This window comes from Coregonus clupeaformis, chromosome 13 (assembly GCF_020615455.1).
Source record: "Coregonus clupeaformis isolate EN_2021a chromosome 13, ASM2061545v1, whole genome shotgun sequence".
In the NCBI taxonomy this organism is placed as follows: domain Eukaryota; kingdom Metazoa; phylum Chordata; class Actinopteri; order Salmoniformes; family Salmonidae; genus Coregonus; species Coregonus clupeaformis.
The window spans coordinates 45,646,089-45,662,801 of NC_059204.1; the positions used below are offsets into that span (position 1 = coordinate 45,646,089).

At 45.1% G+C, this 16,713-nt stretch overlaps 1 pseudogene; it reads left to right on the forward strand.

Annotated features, from left to right (window-relative positions):
* The first annotated feature begins 1,545 nt into the window (after positions 1 to 1,545).
* On the forward strand, positions 1,546 to 14,472 carry LOC121580252 (annotated as a pseudogene).
* Positions 14,473 to 16,713: the final 2,241 nt, after the last annotated feature.

Sequence of the window (16,713 nt, forward strand, 5' to 3'; positions counted from 1 at the left end):
AATAGGGTCATGGGAAATGACCCCTTGGCCTGGACAGAGGGAGCAGGAAACTAGAGCTTGATAGCTTGGGCACAGTTACTGTCTCTGAGTACATCAGCTCAAATGGAATTTGCATTATTGATAATCTTATTTACTTTATCTTTATAGTTATCTTGCAGATGCATTTAAAAGATGTGAAAATACAAATATTCTCCAAAAATGTTCTCGATGTCATATGCATATGTTGGCATATGTATTTACATAGAAAGGCAAGTAGTGAATCTGGATGAGCAAGGATATGGTGAAAACACACAGACATATGACGTCACGGATTTGCAACCTCAAAGAAACGGAATAACTAGAAAGGATAACCACAATTACACCCCCACCCTCAGGATGTGTGTATGTGTGTTGACAGGAAGAGGGAGAGAGACAGAGGGGAGAGAAACATGTTTCCATCACAACATGTAAGTGTTTTGTTATGTCAACTGACCAAGAACCCTTAATAATTAATTAATAATAATTCACACCACCAACAGCAATACTTTGTCAGCGCATTTACTTTATTAAGAGGAAAGGTGGTTGACACTTTGGGGCACTGTTACGAACCCTGTGGCTTTAAAAGTCTAGGGTGGATGGACAAGAGACCCGTAACATAACTCATGCAAATTAGAATAGTGACACGGAAACAGTGAGAACAAAAATACACCGACAACCATAAGCTACTGTCAAACAATTTTTTTAAATTTACAAACACACTGTAAAGGTTTGGGAAAAAGTGCTGAGCAGGACCCAAGGAATGAAACAATAATGTCAAAAAACCCTAAACTGATCTTGCCTGCCTCAAGAACCGCTAAGCTACTGCTAATCATACAAAAATACAGTGGGTGGTCCGCTCGGGTCTAACTAGTGTTTTTAGACAATGTTCTTTCTACGGGTAATGTATGCCCAAGGGCAACTTGCTAAATCCCCCTTTTCCCAGGAACACACAACATAGTTACCATACAGAGTAACCAGCAAATGGGTGCATACACAAAAAAACAGGACACCACAGTATCCATACTCACAAACAAAAAGAGTCTCTGTCAGCAAACACAACTGACTGGCTTTTAAAACAATGGGATGTGTGATGTGAGTGAAAAACCAGAAACAGGTGGTGCAATGCAGAGGAATGTCCACTGATTGGTCCACCTCAGCAATCAGCAGACAAACAGATGTCGGACAGGTGGGACACCCCAACGGCCACCAATCAGGAACACAAAGGACACCTGTGATTAGGGCAGAAGGAGAGGAAAAACACAAAAACACATACATTGTACCTGTATCCGTAACAGGCACGGTCAAGAAAAGGCAATGTGACCGCATTAAATTGCTCAGCAAAAAGGAAACTGAGTCAGTCGAACTGCTTTGAATACATTACGGAATGGAGGGGTTCACACAGCTTTCATAGTCTTATGATGGAATCCTAATTACTTTTCATATACAGCATTAACATTTACATTTAGTGAGATAGTTAATGAGGTCTTAACAGGGTCAACGAAGTTCTCTTGATGTTTGCAATCCACTTGATGACAGACAATTTTCCAGTTTTACACATTTTATGACAATTCTGCTGGGGTCAATTCAAGAGGGTAAGACATTTTTATGATCTAATATAAATTGGTTGTTAGACTGGTTGTGGTGTCAAGTGCTGGGAATAATTTTATAATGACTCATGTACTGTATCTAATAGGTCAGGAAATGTATGCAAAACAGAGCAATGTCGAATTTTGTTTGAGATAACTGTTGACATTTATTTGATATGTGGGAAAGATTGAACAGTCACCAACACACTTTGATCTCTGTCTGATGAGTAATCATTTGGCTGGGATTATCTTTTCCTTTCATCATTTATAATCAGATAAAACACTGATGTGGAAGGATGAATTATTACACAAACATACTGCAATATTGCAGGTTCTTATGTCACAAAAATAGACCATTTTGTATTAACATCAGTAAGCGAACAGTTGAATACCCATCTGAGAGTTGATTTTTGTTTTCATGACTATACCAACGTTCATGTTTTAGGTGGGGCAGGAAGCAGACTTCCACTGAAAGCCTCATAAAAGAGGAAGACAGTTTCTTGGCTTGTTGACTGGAGCAGGGTAGCTGCCTGCCTGAGGACTAACAGACTCATCAGAGGGCTCTGTTGGAAGGTTGCCCAACAGAATAGCAAACACCCAGCCTTTCTTCTAACTCCCACACCTCATCACAGTCTCAATGTAAGTGTGAACGGAGGAGACAACAGAGAGGGCCAGAGGAGGATGAAGTTCATCAAATTGGATCAGTCAGCGACAGGATGATCTTACAGAGGCTTGCGTCGAAGCATTTGGTAAGGATACACTAATTGCTTCTCTTCTGGTGTAGTGTCTGATTTAGTTGCAGACAGTGCCTGCTTCGAAAACATTTTGATTTGTTTTTTAGTGTGCACCACTACAGCAGTTTCCATTTAAATGATTTACACAATATCTGGCAGCTTGCCTTGTACAGTGAAAGTAATCCATGTATCTCTCCTCTCCTGGTAGATAATGCCTTGTACAGTGAAGGTCATCCATGTATCTCTCCTCTCCTGGTAGATAATGCCTTGTACAGTGAAGGTCATCCATGTATCTCTCCTCTCCTGGTAGATAATGCCTTGTACAGTGAAGGTCATCCACGTATCTCTCCTCTCCTGGTAGATAATGCCTTGTACAGTAAAGGTCATCCATGTATCTCTCCTGGTAGATAATGCCTTGTACAGTGAAGGTCATCCATGTATCTCTCCTCTCCTGGTAGATGATGAAGGCAGGCTGAATGATGAGCCTCTGGGCCGGATGTTTCTCATGATGCATCCCTGGTACATCTCCTCTGCTGACCTGGCCAAGAAACTCTCCAATGAGTATCCTTTCAGACAAATGACACACCACTATTCTCTTAAACGTATGTGCCAGATGCTAGCACAGGGCAATTTTTTACAGATAGCGATGGCCCATAAGATTACCAGACAAAGGGATTCAAATCATTTTGGTGGAAAAGTCATTTTTTTCCTTAACCACGCAACAGGTCTCTGGAGGAAAACTGTCCACCTGAACTCAGGTCACAAATCTGCCATCTTATCAAGTGAGTGAATATAGAACATCATGGAGGTGCCACAGAGAAATAACTGTTATAAGTCTTAGTTGTGAGATTCTGTGCTTGTGTGTCACCTCCATGACATAATTTGGAAAGGCACAAACCTGTCTATATAAGGTCCCACAGTGCAGGTCAGAGCAAAAACCAAGCCATGAGGTCGAAGGAATTGTCCGTAGAGCTCCGAGACAGGATTGTGACGAGGCACAGATCTGGGGAAGGGTACCAACACATTTCTGCAGCATTGAAGGTCCCCAAGAACACAATGGCCTCCATCATTCTTAAATGGAAGATGTTTGGAACCACCAAGACTCTTCCTAGAGCTGGCTGTCCGGCTAAACTGAGCAATCGGGGGAGAAGGGCCTTGGTCAGGGAGGTGACCAAGAACCTGATGGTCACTCTGACAGAGCTCTAGAGTTCCTCTGTGGAGATGGGAGAACCTTCCAGAAGGACAACCATCTTTGCAGCACTCCACCAATCAGGCCTTTATGGTAGAGTGGTCAGACGGAAGCCACTCCTCAGTAAAAGGCACATGACAGCCCACTTGGAGTTTGCCAAAAGGCAACTAAAGACTCTCAGACCATGAGAAACAAGATTCTCTGGTCTGATGAAACCAAGATAGAACTCTTTGGCCTGAATGCCAAGCGTCACGTCTGGAGGAAACCTGGCATCATCCCTACGGTGAAGCATGGTAGTGGCAGCATCATGCTGTGGGGATGTTTTTCAGCGGCAGGGACTGGGAGAATAGTCAGGATCGAGGCAAAGATGAACGGAGCAAAGTACAGAGAGGTCCTTGATGATAACCTGCTCAAGAGAGCTCAGGACCTCAGACTGGGGCGAAGGTTCACCTTTCAACAGGACAACGACCCCAAGCACACAGCCAAGACAACGCAGGAGTGGCTTCGGGACAAGTCTCTGAATGTCCTTGAGTGGCCCTGCCAGAGCCTGGACTTGAACCCGATCAAACATCTCTGGAGAGACCTGAAAATAGCTGTGCAGCTACGCTCCCCATCCAACCTGACAGAGCTTGAGAGGATCTGCAGAGAAGAATGGGAGAAACTCAAGAAGGGGAGCGTACCGAAGAAGAATTGATGCTGTAATCGCTGCCAAAGATGCTTCAACAAAGTACTGAGTAAAGGGTCTGAATGAGATATTTCCGTTTTTTATTTTTAATAAATTAGCAAACAATTCTATAAACCTGTTTTTGCTTTGTCATTATGGGGTATTGTGTGTAGATTGATGAGACAAAAACAACAATTTAATCAATTTTAGAATAAGGCTGTAATGTAACAAAAGATGTCTGAATACTTTCCGAAGGCACTGTATGTAAATGATATTCATTTAGGTATGTAAAGATATGTATATTATAGCCATTATTACCATGCATGTACAGTATATTTTTTATTATATTTTAACCTTTATTTAACTAGGCAAGTCAGTTAAGAACAAATTCTTATTTACAATGACGGCCTACCCCGGCCAAACCCAGACGACGCTGGGCCAGTTGTGCACCGCCATATGGGACTCCCAATCACGGCCAGATTGTGTAGTGACGCCTCTAGCACTGAGATGCTGTGCCTTAGACCGCTGCGCCACTCGGGAGTATGATATACTTTCTGTATGTATTACTATGTGTAATATCCATGTAGGTATTTGATTTCCATGTATGTACAGTACAGTATATGACATACACTGAGTGTACAAAACATTAGGAACACCTTCCTAATCTTGAGTTGCACCCCATTTTGCCCTCAGAACAGCCTCCATTCGTCGGGGCATGGAATACAAGGTGTTAAATGCATTCCACAGGGATGCTGACCCATGTTGACTCCAATGTTTCCCACATGTCCTTTGGATGGTGGACCATTCTTGATACACGCGGGAAACTGTCGAGCATGAAAAACCCAACAGCGTTACAGTTCTTGACACACTTGACACACTCAAGCCTGGCACCTACTAACATACCCCGTTCAAAGGCACTTCAATCTTTTGTCTTGTCCATTCACTCTCTGAATGGCACACATACACAATCCATGTCTCAACTGTTTCAACGCTTAAAAATCCTTCTTTAACCTGACCCCTCCCCTTCATCTACACTGATTTGAAGTGGATTTAACAAGTTACATCAATAGGGGATCATAGCTTTCACCTGAATTCACCTGTCAGTCCTTCATGGAAAGAGTTTTGTACACTCAGTGTATGTATTACTATATATGATTTCCATGTACAGTGAGGGAAAAAAGTATTTGATCCCCTGCTGATATTGTACGTTTGCCCACTGACAAAGACATGATCAGTCTATAATTTTAATGGTATGTTTATTTGAACAGTGAGAGACAGAATAACAACAAAAAAATCCAGAAAAACGCATGTAAAAAATGCTATAAATTGATTTGCATTTCAATGAGGGAAATAAGTATTTGACTCCTCTGCAAAACATGACTTAGTACTTGGTGGCAAAACCCTTGTTGGCAATCACAGAGGTCAGACGTTTCTTGTAGTTGGCCACCAGGTTTGCGCACATCTCAGGAGGGATTTTGTCCCACTCATCTTTGCAGATCTTCTCCAAGTCATTAAGGTTTCGGGCCTGAACCTTCGAACCTTCAGCTCCCTCCACAGATTTTCTATGGGATTAAGGTCTGGAGACTGGCTAGGCCACTCCAGGACCTTTAATGTGCTTCTTCTTGAGCCACTCCTTTGTTGCCTTGGCCGTGTGTTTTGGGTCATTGTCATGCTGGAATACCCATCCACGACCCATTTTCAATGCCCTGGCTGAGGGAAGGAGGTTCTCACCCAAGATGTGCCTGTACATGGCCCCGACCATCGCCCCTTTACATTTACATTTTAGTCATTTAGCAGACGCTCTTATCCAGAGCGACTTACAGGAGCAATTAGGGTTAAGTGCCTTGCTCAAGGGCACATTTACGTCATTTAGCAGACGCTCTTATCCAGAGCGACTCACAAATTGGTGCATTCACCCTATAGCCAGTGGGATAACCACTTTACCAATTTTTTGTTTTGGGGGGTGGAAGGATTACTTTATCCTATCCCAGGTGTTCCTTAAAGAGGTGGGGTTTCAAATGTCTCCGGAAGGTGGTGAGTGACACCGCTGTCCTGGCGTCGTGAGGGAGCTTGTTCCACCATTGGGGTGCCAGAGCAGCGAACAGTTTTGACTGGGCTGAGCGGAACTATGCTTCCGCAGAGGAAGGGAGCCAGCAGGCCAGAGGTGGATGAACGCAATGCTCTCGTTTGGGTGTAGGGACTGATCAGAGCCCGAAGGTACAGAGGTGCCGTTCCCCTCACTGCTCCATAGGCAAGCACCATGGTCTTGTAACGGATGCGAGCTTCAACTGGAAGCCAGTGGAGTGTGCGGAGGAGGGGGGTGACGTGAGAGAACTTGGGAAGGTTGAACACCAGACGGGCTGCGGCATTCTGGATGAGTTGTAGGGGTTTAATAGCACAGGCAGGGAGGCCAGCCAACAGTGAGTTGCAGTAATCCAGACGGGAGATGACAAGTGCCTGGATTAGGACCTGTGCCGCTTACTGTGTAAGGCAGGGTCGTACTCTCCGAATGTTGTAGAGCATGAACCTGCAGGAGCGGGTCACCGCCTTGATGTTAGCGGAGAACGACAGGGTGTTGTCCAGGGTCACGCCAAGGCTCTTCGCACTCTGGGAGGAGGACACAACGGAGTTGTCAACCGTGATGGCGAGATCATGGAACGGGCAGTCCTTCCCCGGGAGGAAGAGCAGCTCCGTCTTGCCAGGGTTCAGCTTGAGGTGGTGATCCGTCATCCATACTGATATGTCTGCCAGACATGCAGAGATGCGATTCGCCACCTGGTTATCAGAAGGGGGAAAGGAGAAGATTAGTTGTGTATCGTCAGCGTAGCAATGATAGGAGAGGCCATGTGAGGATATGACAGAGCCAAGTGACTTGGTGTATAGGGAGAAAAGGAGAGGGCCTAGAACTGAGCCCTGGGGGACACCAGTGGTGAGAGCACGTGGTGCGGAGACAGCTTCTCGCCACGCCACTTGGTAGGAGCGACCGGTCAGGTAGGACGCAATCCAGGAGTGAGCCGCGCCGGAGATGCCCAGCTCGGAGAGGGTGGAGAGGAGGATCTGATGGTTCACAGTATCAAAGGCAGCAGACAGGTCTAGAAGGACAAGAGCAGAGGAGAGAGAGTTAGCTTTAGCAGTGCGGAGAGCCTCCGTGACACAGAGAAGAGCAGTCTCAGTTGAATGACCAGTCCTGAAACCTGACTGGTTTGGATCAAGAAGGTCATTCTGAGAGAGATAGCAAGAGAGTTGGCTAAAGACGGCACGCTCAATAGTTTTGGAAAGAAAAGAAAGAAGGGATACTGGTCTGTAGTTGTTGACATCAGTGGGATCGAGTGTTGGTTTTTTGAGAAGGGGGAGCAACTCTCGCTCTCTTGAAGACGGAAGGGACATGGCCAGCGGTCAAGGATGAGTTGATCAGCGAGGTGAGGTAGGGGAGAAGGTCACCGGAGATGGTCTGGAGAAGAGAGGAGGGGATGGGGTCAAGCGGGCAGGTTGTTGGGCGGCCTGCAGTCACAAGTCGCAGGATTTTATCTGGAGAGAGAGGGGAGAAAGAAGTCAAAGCATAGGGTAGGGCAGTGTGAGTAGGACCAGCAGTGTCATTAGACTTAACAAACAAGGATCGGATGTCGTCAACCTTCTTTTCAAAGTGGTTGACGGCAGAGAGAGAGGGGCAAAGAGCTTCCTAGGGTTAGAGGCAGATGCTTGGAATTTAGAGTGGTAGAAAGTGGCCTTAGCAGCAGAAACAGATTAAGAAAATGTAGAGAGGAGGGAGTGAAAAGATGCCAGGTCGGCAGGGAGTTTAGTTTTCTTCCATTTCCGCTCCGCTGCCCGGAGCTCTGTTCTGTGAGCTCGCAATGAGTCATCAAGCCACGGAGCTGGAGGGGAGGACCGAGCCGGCCGGGAGGATAGGGGACACAGAGAGTCAAAGGATGCAGAAAGGGAGGAGAGGAGGGTTGAGGAGGCAGAATCAGGAGATTGGAGGGAGAAGGATTGAGCAGAGGGAAGAGATGATAGGATGGAAGAGGAGAGAGTAGTGGGAGAGAGAGAGCGAAGGTTGCGGCGACGCATTACCATCTGTGTAGGGGCAGAGTGAGTAGTGTTGGAGGAGAGCGAGAGAGAAAAGGAAACAAAGTAGTGGTCGGAGACATGGAGGGGAGTTGCAGTGAGATTAGTAGAAGAGCAGCATCTAGTAAAGATGAGGTCAAGCGTATTGCCTGCCTTGTGAGTAGGGGGGACGGTGAGAGGGTGAGGTCAAAAGAGGAGAGGAGTGGAAAGAAGGAGGCAGAGAGAAATGAGTCAAATGTGGACATAGGGAGGTTGAAATCCCCCAAAACTGTGAGGGGTGAGCCATCCTCAGGAAAGGAACTTATCAAGGCGTCAAGCTCATTGATGAACTCTCCAAGGGAACCTGGAGGGCGATAGATGACAAGGATATTAAGCTTAAATGGGCTAGTGACTGTGACAGCATGGAATTCAAATGAGGAGATAGACAGGTGGGTTAGGGGAAAAATTGAGAATGTCCACTTGGGAGAGATGAGGATTCCTGTGCCACCACCCCTCTGACCAGATGCTCTCGGGGTATGCGAGAACACATGGTCAGACGAGGAGAGAGCAGTAGGAGTAGCAGTGTTTTCAGTGGTAATCCATGTTTCCGTCAGCGCCAGGAAGTCGAAGGACTGGAGGTTAGCATAGGCTGGGATGAAGTCAGCTTTGTTGGCAGCAGAACGGCAGTTCCAGAGGCTGCCTGAGACCTGGAACTCCAGGTGTGGGGTGCGTGCAGGGACCACCAGGTTAGAGAGGCAGCAGCCACGCGGTGTGAGGCGTTTGTGTAGCCTGTGCAGAGAGGAGAGAACAGGGATAGGCAGAGGCATAGTTGACAGGCTGTAGCAAATGGCTACAATAATGCAGAGGAGATCGGAATGAAATGAACTAAACATCTGGGAGAGGAGAGAGCAGGGCCTCCCTCACCAAAACTTCCACCTCAGAAACTATAATTGTTTCACTGAACCACCCGAACAAAAACTCTCCCAACTTCCACCTTTAGAAATCAGAATAGTTGTGAACCACAGCGGTTCAATGTTTAAAGGAATAGACTCAACCCACTTTATTCAGCTAGCTAACTATGACACCATAGCTAACTAGCATGCTAGCATCCAATAACACACAGTTTAGCACCAACACTTGGTCACAACAAACCACCAATAGTGTGTTAACACACTAAGCAGATAATTCGTGTCCGTGTCTAGTTCCTTTCATAACGCAGCAATAATTAAACGTTGGCTAGCTTAGCACAAATATATTGTATTTAGCTGCCACAGTACAGCACACAGTGGCTACTGTGTTGACTCTGTTCGAAAAACGGCTAGCTAGCTAGCTTCGTGCTACACCGCCGAAGACAATGCCAACCTACAGTAACTACCCACAACAGCCCACGATGCCTAACTATGACACCAACCTTTGATGCGGTGAAGTTGTCCTGATCCTTAGCATAAAAACACCCCCAAAGCATAATGTTTCCACCTCCATGTTTGACGGTGGGAATGGTGTTCTTGGGGTCATAGGCAGCATTCCTCCTCCTCCAAACACGGCGAGTTGAATTGATGCCAAAGAGCTCGATTTTGGTCTCATCTGACCACAACACTTTCACCCAGTTCTCCTCTGAATCATTCAGATGTTCATTGGCAAACTTCAGACGGCCCTGTATATGTGCTTTCTTGAGCAGGGGGACCTTGCGGGTGCTGCAGGATTTCAGTCCTTCACGGCGTAGTGTGTTACCAATGGTTTTCTTGGTGACTATGGTCCCAGCTGCCTTGAGATCATTGACAAGATCCTCCCATGTAGTTCTGGGCTGATTTCTCACCGTTCTCATGATCATTGCAACTGCACGAGGTGAGATCTTGCTTGGAGCCCCAGGCCGAGGGAGATTGACAGTTATTTTGTGTTTCTTCCATTTGCGAATAATCGCACCAACTGTTGTCACCTTCTCACCAAGCTGCTTGGCGATGGTCTTGTAGCCCATTCCAGCCTTGTGTAGGTCTACAATCTTGTCCCTGACATCCTTGGAGAGCTCTTTGGTCTTGGCCATGGTGGAGAGTTAGGAATCTAATTGATTGCTTCTGTGGACAGGTGTCTTTTATACAGGTAACAAGCTGAGATTAGAAGCACTCCCTTTAAGAGTGTGCTCCTAATCTCAGCTTCAAATACACATACCATTAAAATTATACACTGATCATTTCTTTGTCAGTGGGCAAACTTACAAAATCAGCAGGGGATCAAATACTTTTTTCCCTCACTGTATGTATACATCATCCATGTAGGTGTATGACATCCATGTAGGTGTATGACATCAATGCAGGTATGATTTCCACATAGGTATAGGATTTCCATACTCTCTGGCTCTGTGCCAGAAATGACAATACTAACATCTCCCTTCCTGACTTTCTTTCCCTTTAACCCTGTCTCTCCATAAGGTGCTGGATCAGTGAGTTCCCAGCAGAGTTTGGTCTGAACCCAGAGCTGGCAGAGCAGATCAGAGGGCTGAAGGAGCAGCTGGAACAGTAGGAAGAGGAGCACCAGAGCACACTCATCAACATTGACAGTGTGTAAGTGCCGCCTGTCTGCAGCCAGGCAATCAGCCAGGCAGCCATAGTCTCCTCACAGTGACAGCTTAGCATATCATTTAAATGAGTATAAAGAATTTCAGAGTGCATGAGTGCATCTACACTCTCACAGTACTTCTAGTGATAGTTTATTTTCCTTTTTTATTCTCTCTAGGCTGCCATATGAGTGGAGAAGACCGGTAAGCCAACAAGCACAGTCTGACTTCAAAGAAGAGGAAGACATCTCTCCTCTTTGATCACCTGGACTCCTCTGAACTAGCAGAGCACCTCACCTACATGGAGTATGTCCTTCTGTAGGATACTGGTGAGTGAGTGGCTGGCCAGCAGGTGGCTCTGTTCACCAGCTTCTTTCTGGGTCTTACTCAGTTGACTTCTTTGCTTTTGGCTGAATGATGCAGTATACATTGTATTTGTACTTGTGTGAGAGAGACAGTGTGTTTGTGTGCACATTTGACCGGGTGTATACGTGCATATTGGACGGTGTGTCTAAAACGGTTCCTTGTCCTCCAGTTCCAGGACTACCACAGCTTTGTGATGCATGGCTGCACAGTGGACAACCCCATCCTGGAGCGCTTCATCACCCTCTTCAACAGTGTGTCTCAGTGGATCCAGCTGATGGTGCTCAGCAAGCCCACCACCTCCCAGAGGGCTGCAGTCATCTCCCACTTCATCAGGGTCGCACAGGTCAGTCAATCAACTTCCAGGTCAGTGATAGTCAACCCCCAGTTCAGAAAGAGAGTCAACTTGCAGGTCCGAAGGATAGTCAACTCCCATGTCAGACAGAGTCAACTCCCATGTCAGACGGAGTCAACTCCCATGTCAGACAGAGTCAACTCCCATGTCAGACAGAGTCAACTCCCATGTCAGACAGAGTCAACTGCCAGGTCAGACAGAGTCAACTGCCAGGTCAGACAGAGTCAACTGCCAGGTCAGACAGAGTCAACTGCCAGGTCAGACAGAGTCAACTGCCAGGTCAGACAGAGTCAACACCCATGACTAGGTCAGTGCGAATCCTCCCTCAGATAAAGATAAGTCAGTTATGTCAGTTCTTGAGTACCACTGATTCTCAGTTAAAGAAATCTAAACTGCCTCTTGAAGTTGGTCATGTCTTGTGTTCCCTGTTGTGCTTTTGTTGGCTATGTTAGTGCTCAGATGGGTTATATGTTTTTCTCTGGTCTCTCTGTAGAGGTTGTTACAACTGCAGAACTTCAACACTGATGGCAGTAGTGGGGGGCCTCAGTTACAGCTCCATCTCACGCCTCAAAGACACACAGTCCCACCTGTGCTGGCCCAGGTGCTCCAGTTGTCTTGAGAGATGTGGAAGAACTCTAGAAAAACATTCCTTTGTCTGATTTTGTTTTGCTCCACCTTTTTGGTGTGCTTCCTGTCTTTAAGTTTGGTGTGTTTTTTAAATTTTGTTTGCCTCTTCTTGGGCAAATTTAGTGGGCGCTCGTGGTAGGTGTCTTTTAGGTTCCAGTTGTTGTTGCTAGTCAACTTTTAGTGGACACCCCAATGTGTGTCTTTCAGAACCCCTCCTAAAACTCCCACCTGTTTCATTTTGGTTGTTGGTCAGTGAGTCTTTGTTAGTTCCCCCTTCTGTTTGAGTGACATGTTTGGTTTTCTTGCTGGGGAACGTAAGTGATGTCCATCATTCTGTGACGTCCCTATTGTGTCAGGTGTTCAACAACCTGGTGGAGCTGGTGACATCCTGTGGGAACTACAGCCAGTACCGCCAGCGTATCTCAGAGAGCACAGGCTTTCGCTTCCCCATCCTGGGAGTGCACCTCAAGGACCTGATCGCAGTGCACCTGGACCTGCCCGACTGGAGCGACCGCAAAAAGACCCAGATCAACCTGGCCAAGACCCAGCAGCTGTATGCGATCCTCCAGGAGCTACCGCTGATCCAAACCACACCACCCAGTGTTGATCCCAACATGGACCTGCTCAAGGTCTGGCCCGGGTGACTGATACTGTATGACTTGATAGATTTGTGTTACCGGTTGGCATTAAAATTAGCGTGTTTTGTTCCTGTCAAGTATCTCTTGACCAGTACCACTCCGAGGAAGAGATCTATCAGCTGTCCCTGCAGAGGGAGCCACGCACCGCCAGGCCATTGGCGACTATGTGTCAGGGACACACAGACACCGAGGTGAAATTGTGTGTAATCTAGAGGAAAGGTTCATACTTGTCACATTTCTATTTTGGTTTGTCAGTCTACCCTGAGCCTGCCTGTGATAGAGGAATGGCCATCTTCAGTGAAGCCCAAAGCCAACCCCACCATCATCAGCAAACACATACAGAAGATGGTAGAGGTAGGCTGTTCAACATATTTGAAATATTGAATGTAATTTTGAAACATGACAATGATAATTAATTGTTTGGTCATATTTCGCAGTCAGTGTTTAAGAAGTTAGACACTGATGGAGACGGCTACATCTCTCAGAAGGAATTTGAGATCATTTGGACCAACTTCCAATACCTTTGCAAGTTTGATGACCTGGACAAGAATCGGTGAGTATCACATGTCATAACTATTCATGACAGTTATAGTACATTTAATAATTCAAGCTACTGTATTGGTCATAATGGCCAACATCTTAACTACATATGTTTAGTTCCATGAGTCACACAAAGTCTTGTTACTGTAATATTGACGTTTGACCCCTCACCCTCTCAGGGATGGTAGAATCAGTCAGGAGGAGATGATCGACTACTTCACCAAGGTCAGCTCTTTACTGTACAGCAAGATGGGGTTCATCCACACGTTTTCAGCGATGACCTGCATGAAGCCTACACTTTGCATCACTGTAAAGGCATTGTAAGAATGCCTATGCTTCAACTATGTAGAACTCCATGTAAAAGCTATTATTTTAGCCATTATTGAATCATAAGTGAATACATATGAAACAATATGGTATAAACCATTTAGTACCAAGACCTGTATGTACAAGTTATGTAAAGATACGCATATCAGCGAAAGCTCAGATTATGACTAGCATAGTCGAGCTGGTGGAATAAGATATTCAAAGAACACCATTTTGGATGTAGAAAGGTGAAGGTGCTGATGGTGACAATACTTAACAAAACACACCCACACATCAGTTCTGGTTCCTATTTTGAAGTGTTTCTTTCTGGCTCTCACACACATTTCATCTATCTTTCTGTGGACACCACTTCATTTTCTGTTTCATACTTTAGCCTATGCCCCAACTTTAGGTCTGTTCTTTACTAATCATTGTGAACAATCAAGCTGTCAGCAGTTGACTTTTGTTGACTCCTGAGAATGCTGAAAGGGAGAGTTACAAACAAGACTTAACTGCTCACTGTTGATGACAACAGATTTGAGTTGCTTTGTGCAATTTGGTTAAAAAGATCATTCGGCAATCAATATAATTTTCTAAGTTACCACCAACCTGTACTTTAAATGCTTAAAGTGAACGATGTGCTGTCTTTTTCAGATGTGGGGATTTTACAAACAAAGATACAAGTCTAAAGGTACAGTAATATAAGGATCTGTCAGAATTCTGCACCTCCGGCACCACACGCACAACGTTGTGTAATATATTAATAATAGCTTATTATACTGAAAAAATTAGAAATGCAACAATTTCAAAGAGATTACTGAGTTACAGTTCATATAAGGAAATCAGTCAATTTATGGATTTCACACGACTGGGCAGCGGTGCAGCCATGGGTGGGCCTGGGAGGGCATAGGCCCACCCACTTGGTAGCCAGGCTCACCCACTGGGAAGCCAGGCCCAGCCAATCAGAATGAGTTTTTCCCCACAAAAGGGCTTTATTACAGACAGAAATACTCCTCAGCGCCCCCCCTCAGATGATGCCGCAGGTGAAGAAGCCGGATGTGGAGGTCCTGGGCTGGCATGGTTACACGTGGTTGTCACGACTTCCTCCGAAGCTGCCTCCCCTCCTTGTTCAGGCAGGCTTCGGCGTTCGTCGACACCGGCCTTCTAGCCACTGCCGCTCCATATCTCATCATTCCATTTGTCTTGTCTTGTCATTACATCTGGTTCATATTCCCCTCATTAGTACGTGTTTAAGTGTTCCCTCTGCCCCCTTGTCTTTGTGGGTGATTGTGAGGATTAGTAGCTCGGTTGAGCTCAGTATTTTTGTATTGCTGGGGTATTTTCCCCGTGTGCATGTTTGTTCCAGTGCGTCTGTTTTGCTCACTGGACTGGTTACGCTGGATTACGGAATAAACTCTGTATACTGTGATTTACCCTCCTGTGCCTGACTCCTTCAAATCACGCATCACAGTGGTCTGCGGTTGTGAGGCCGGTTGGACGTACTGTGCTGCCAAATTCTTTAAAATGACGTTGGAGGCGGCTTATGGTAGAGAAATGAACATTCAATTCTCTTGCAACAGCTCTGGTGGACATTCCTGCAGTCAGCATGCTAATTGCACGCTCTCTGAAAACTTATGTGGCATTGTGTTGCGACAAAACTGCACATTTTAAAGTGGCCTTTTATTTTACCCAGCACAAGGTGCACCTGTGTAATGATCATGCTATTTAATCAGCTTCTTGATATGCCACTCCTGTCAGGTGGATGGATTATCTTGGCAAAGGGAAATGCTCACAAACAGCTTTTTGTGCGTATGGAACATTTCTGGGATTTTTATTTCAGCTCATGAAACATGGGACCAACACTTTACATGTAGCGCTTATATTTTTGTTCAGTGTATCTTTCAGAGATTATCTGGTAAATAACACTCTTGCTCAGTGAGACAGTGTATGCACTGTACCTCAAGCAAAACCTTTCCAAGACCTTTCCAAGTTGAACACAAAAGCAATATTATTATTTTTTGGCATGTTTTGTCATTTTCCAGAGCAACTTACAGTTAGTGCATTTACCTTAAGATAGGTAGGTGAGACAATCACATATTACAGTCATAAGTACATTTTGATGTTACAAAAGATTTGACCTCACAGTACCACTCATTTTCTTCTCTAATCTAGCCTGTGGGGTGAGCTCTCATAAAGACTGTCGCAGCCACCTTGCTGTTGAGTGCTGCAAAATAACAGAGTGCCAGTCACGATCACCATTCTCCCCAACACTCCCATTCCTTCAGTGTGCCTGATATGGCTCAGCCCCTACACACTGTACAACAGACAGGCACAAGCACACCACACAATTCACCTCGGTTTTCTTTTATGTTCAATCTTTACCTGGATGTCTCAAATTTATGTAATTCTCATTGGCACCAAAAGTTTAAAAAGTGTTGATGGGGGACAGAATCCAGTCGGACCGTCATATACTGAATTTCCACGTGGGCGAGGATAATGGAAATTTTATCAAAGCCTATTGGATGATAACTTGTTTTTAACTAGGACAGAGGAATTTATAACTGTTTTATTTCTGACATAACATAGGTACAGCAAATCCCCTTATTGTATGGGACACCTTTAAATGTGCCTTTAGAGGCCATGCAATTCAGTACTCATCTCGAAAACAAAAGCAATTTAGGTCAAAAGAGTCCATACTAACAAAGGAAATAGAAGGTCTAACAGAACAGATAGATAGCAATAAAAACTGTAACATAGAGGCTCAAAATAAATTAGAGGAAAAACAAAAAGAAATTGAGAAACTTATTCAAGAAAGCTCAAGTGTAATATATTATAAAAATAAAGCAAAATGGATGGAATATGGGGAAAAATGCTACCAAAATGAATTTACTGAAACTGGTTACAAATGACGGAGTCACCCATGATTCACCAAATTATATTTTGAAGGAGGAAACAAAGTACTTTAATCATATGTTTTCATTTCAGTCGCCTCCATCTCCTCTAACTGAAGCTAATTGTAGAGATTTTTTCTATTGATAATGTAAAATTAACAGCCATACAGAAAGACTAATGTGAAGGTGAAATTACAGGGGAGGAAAACT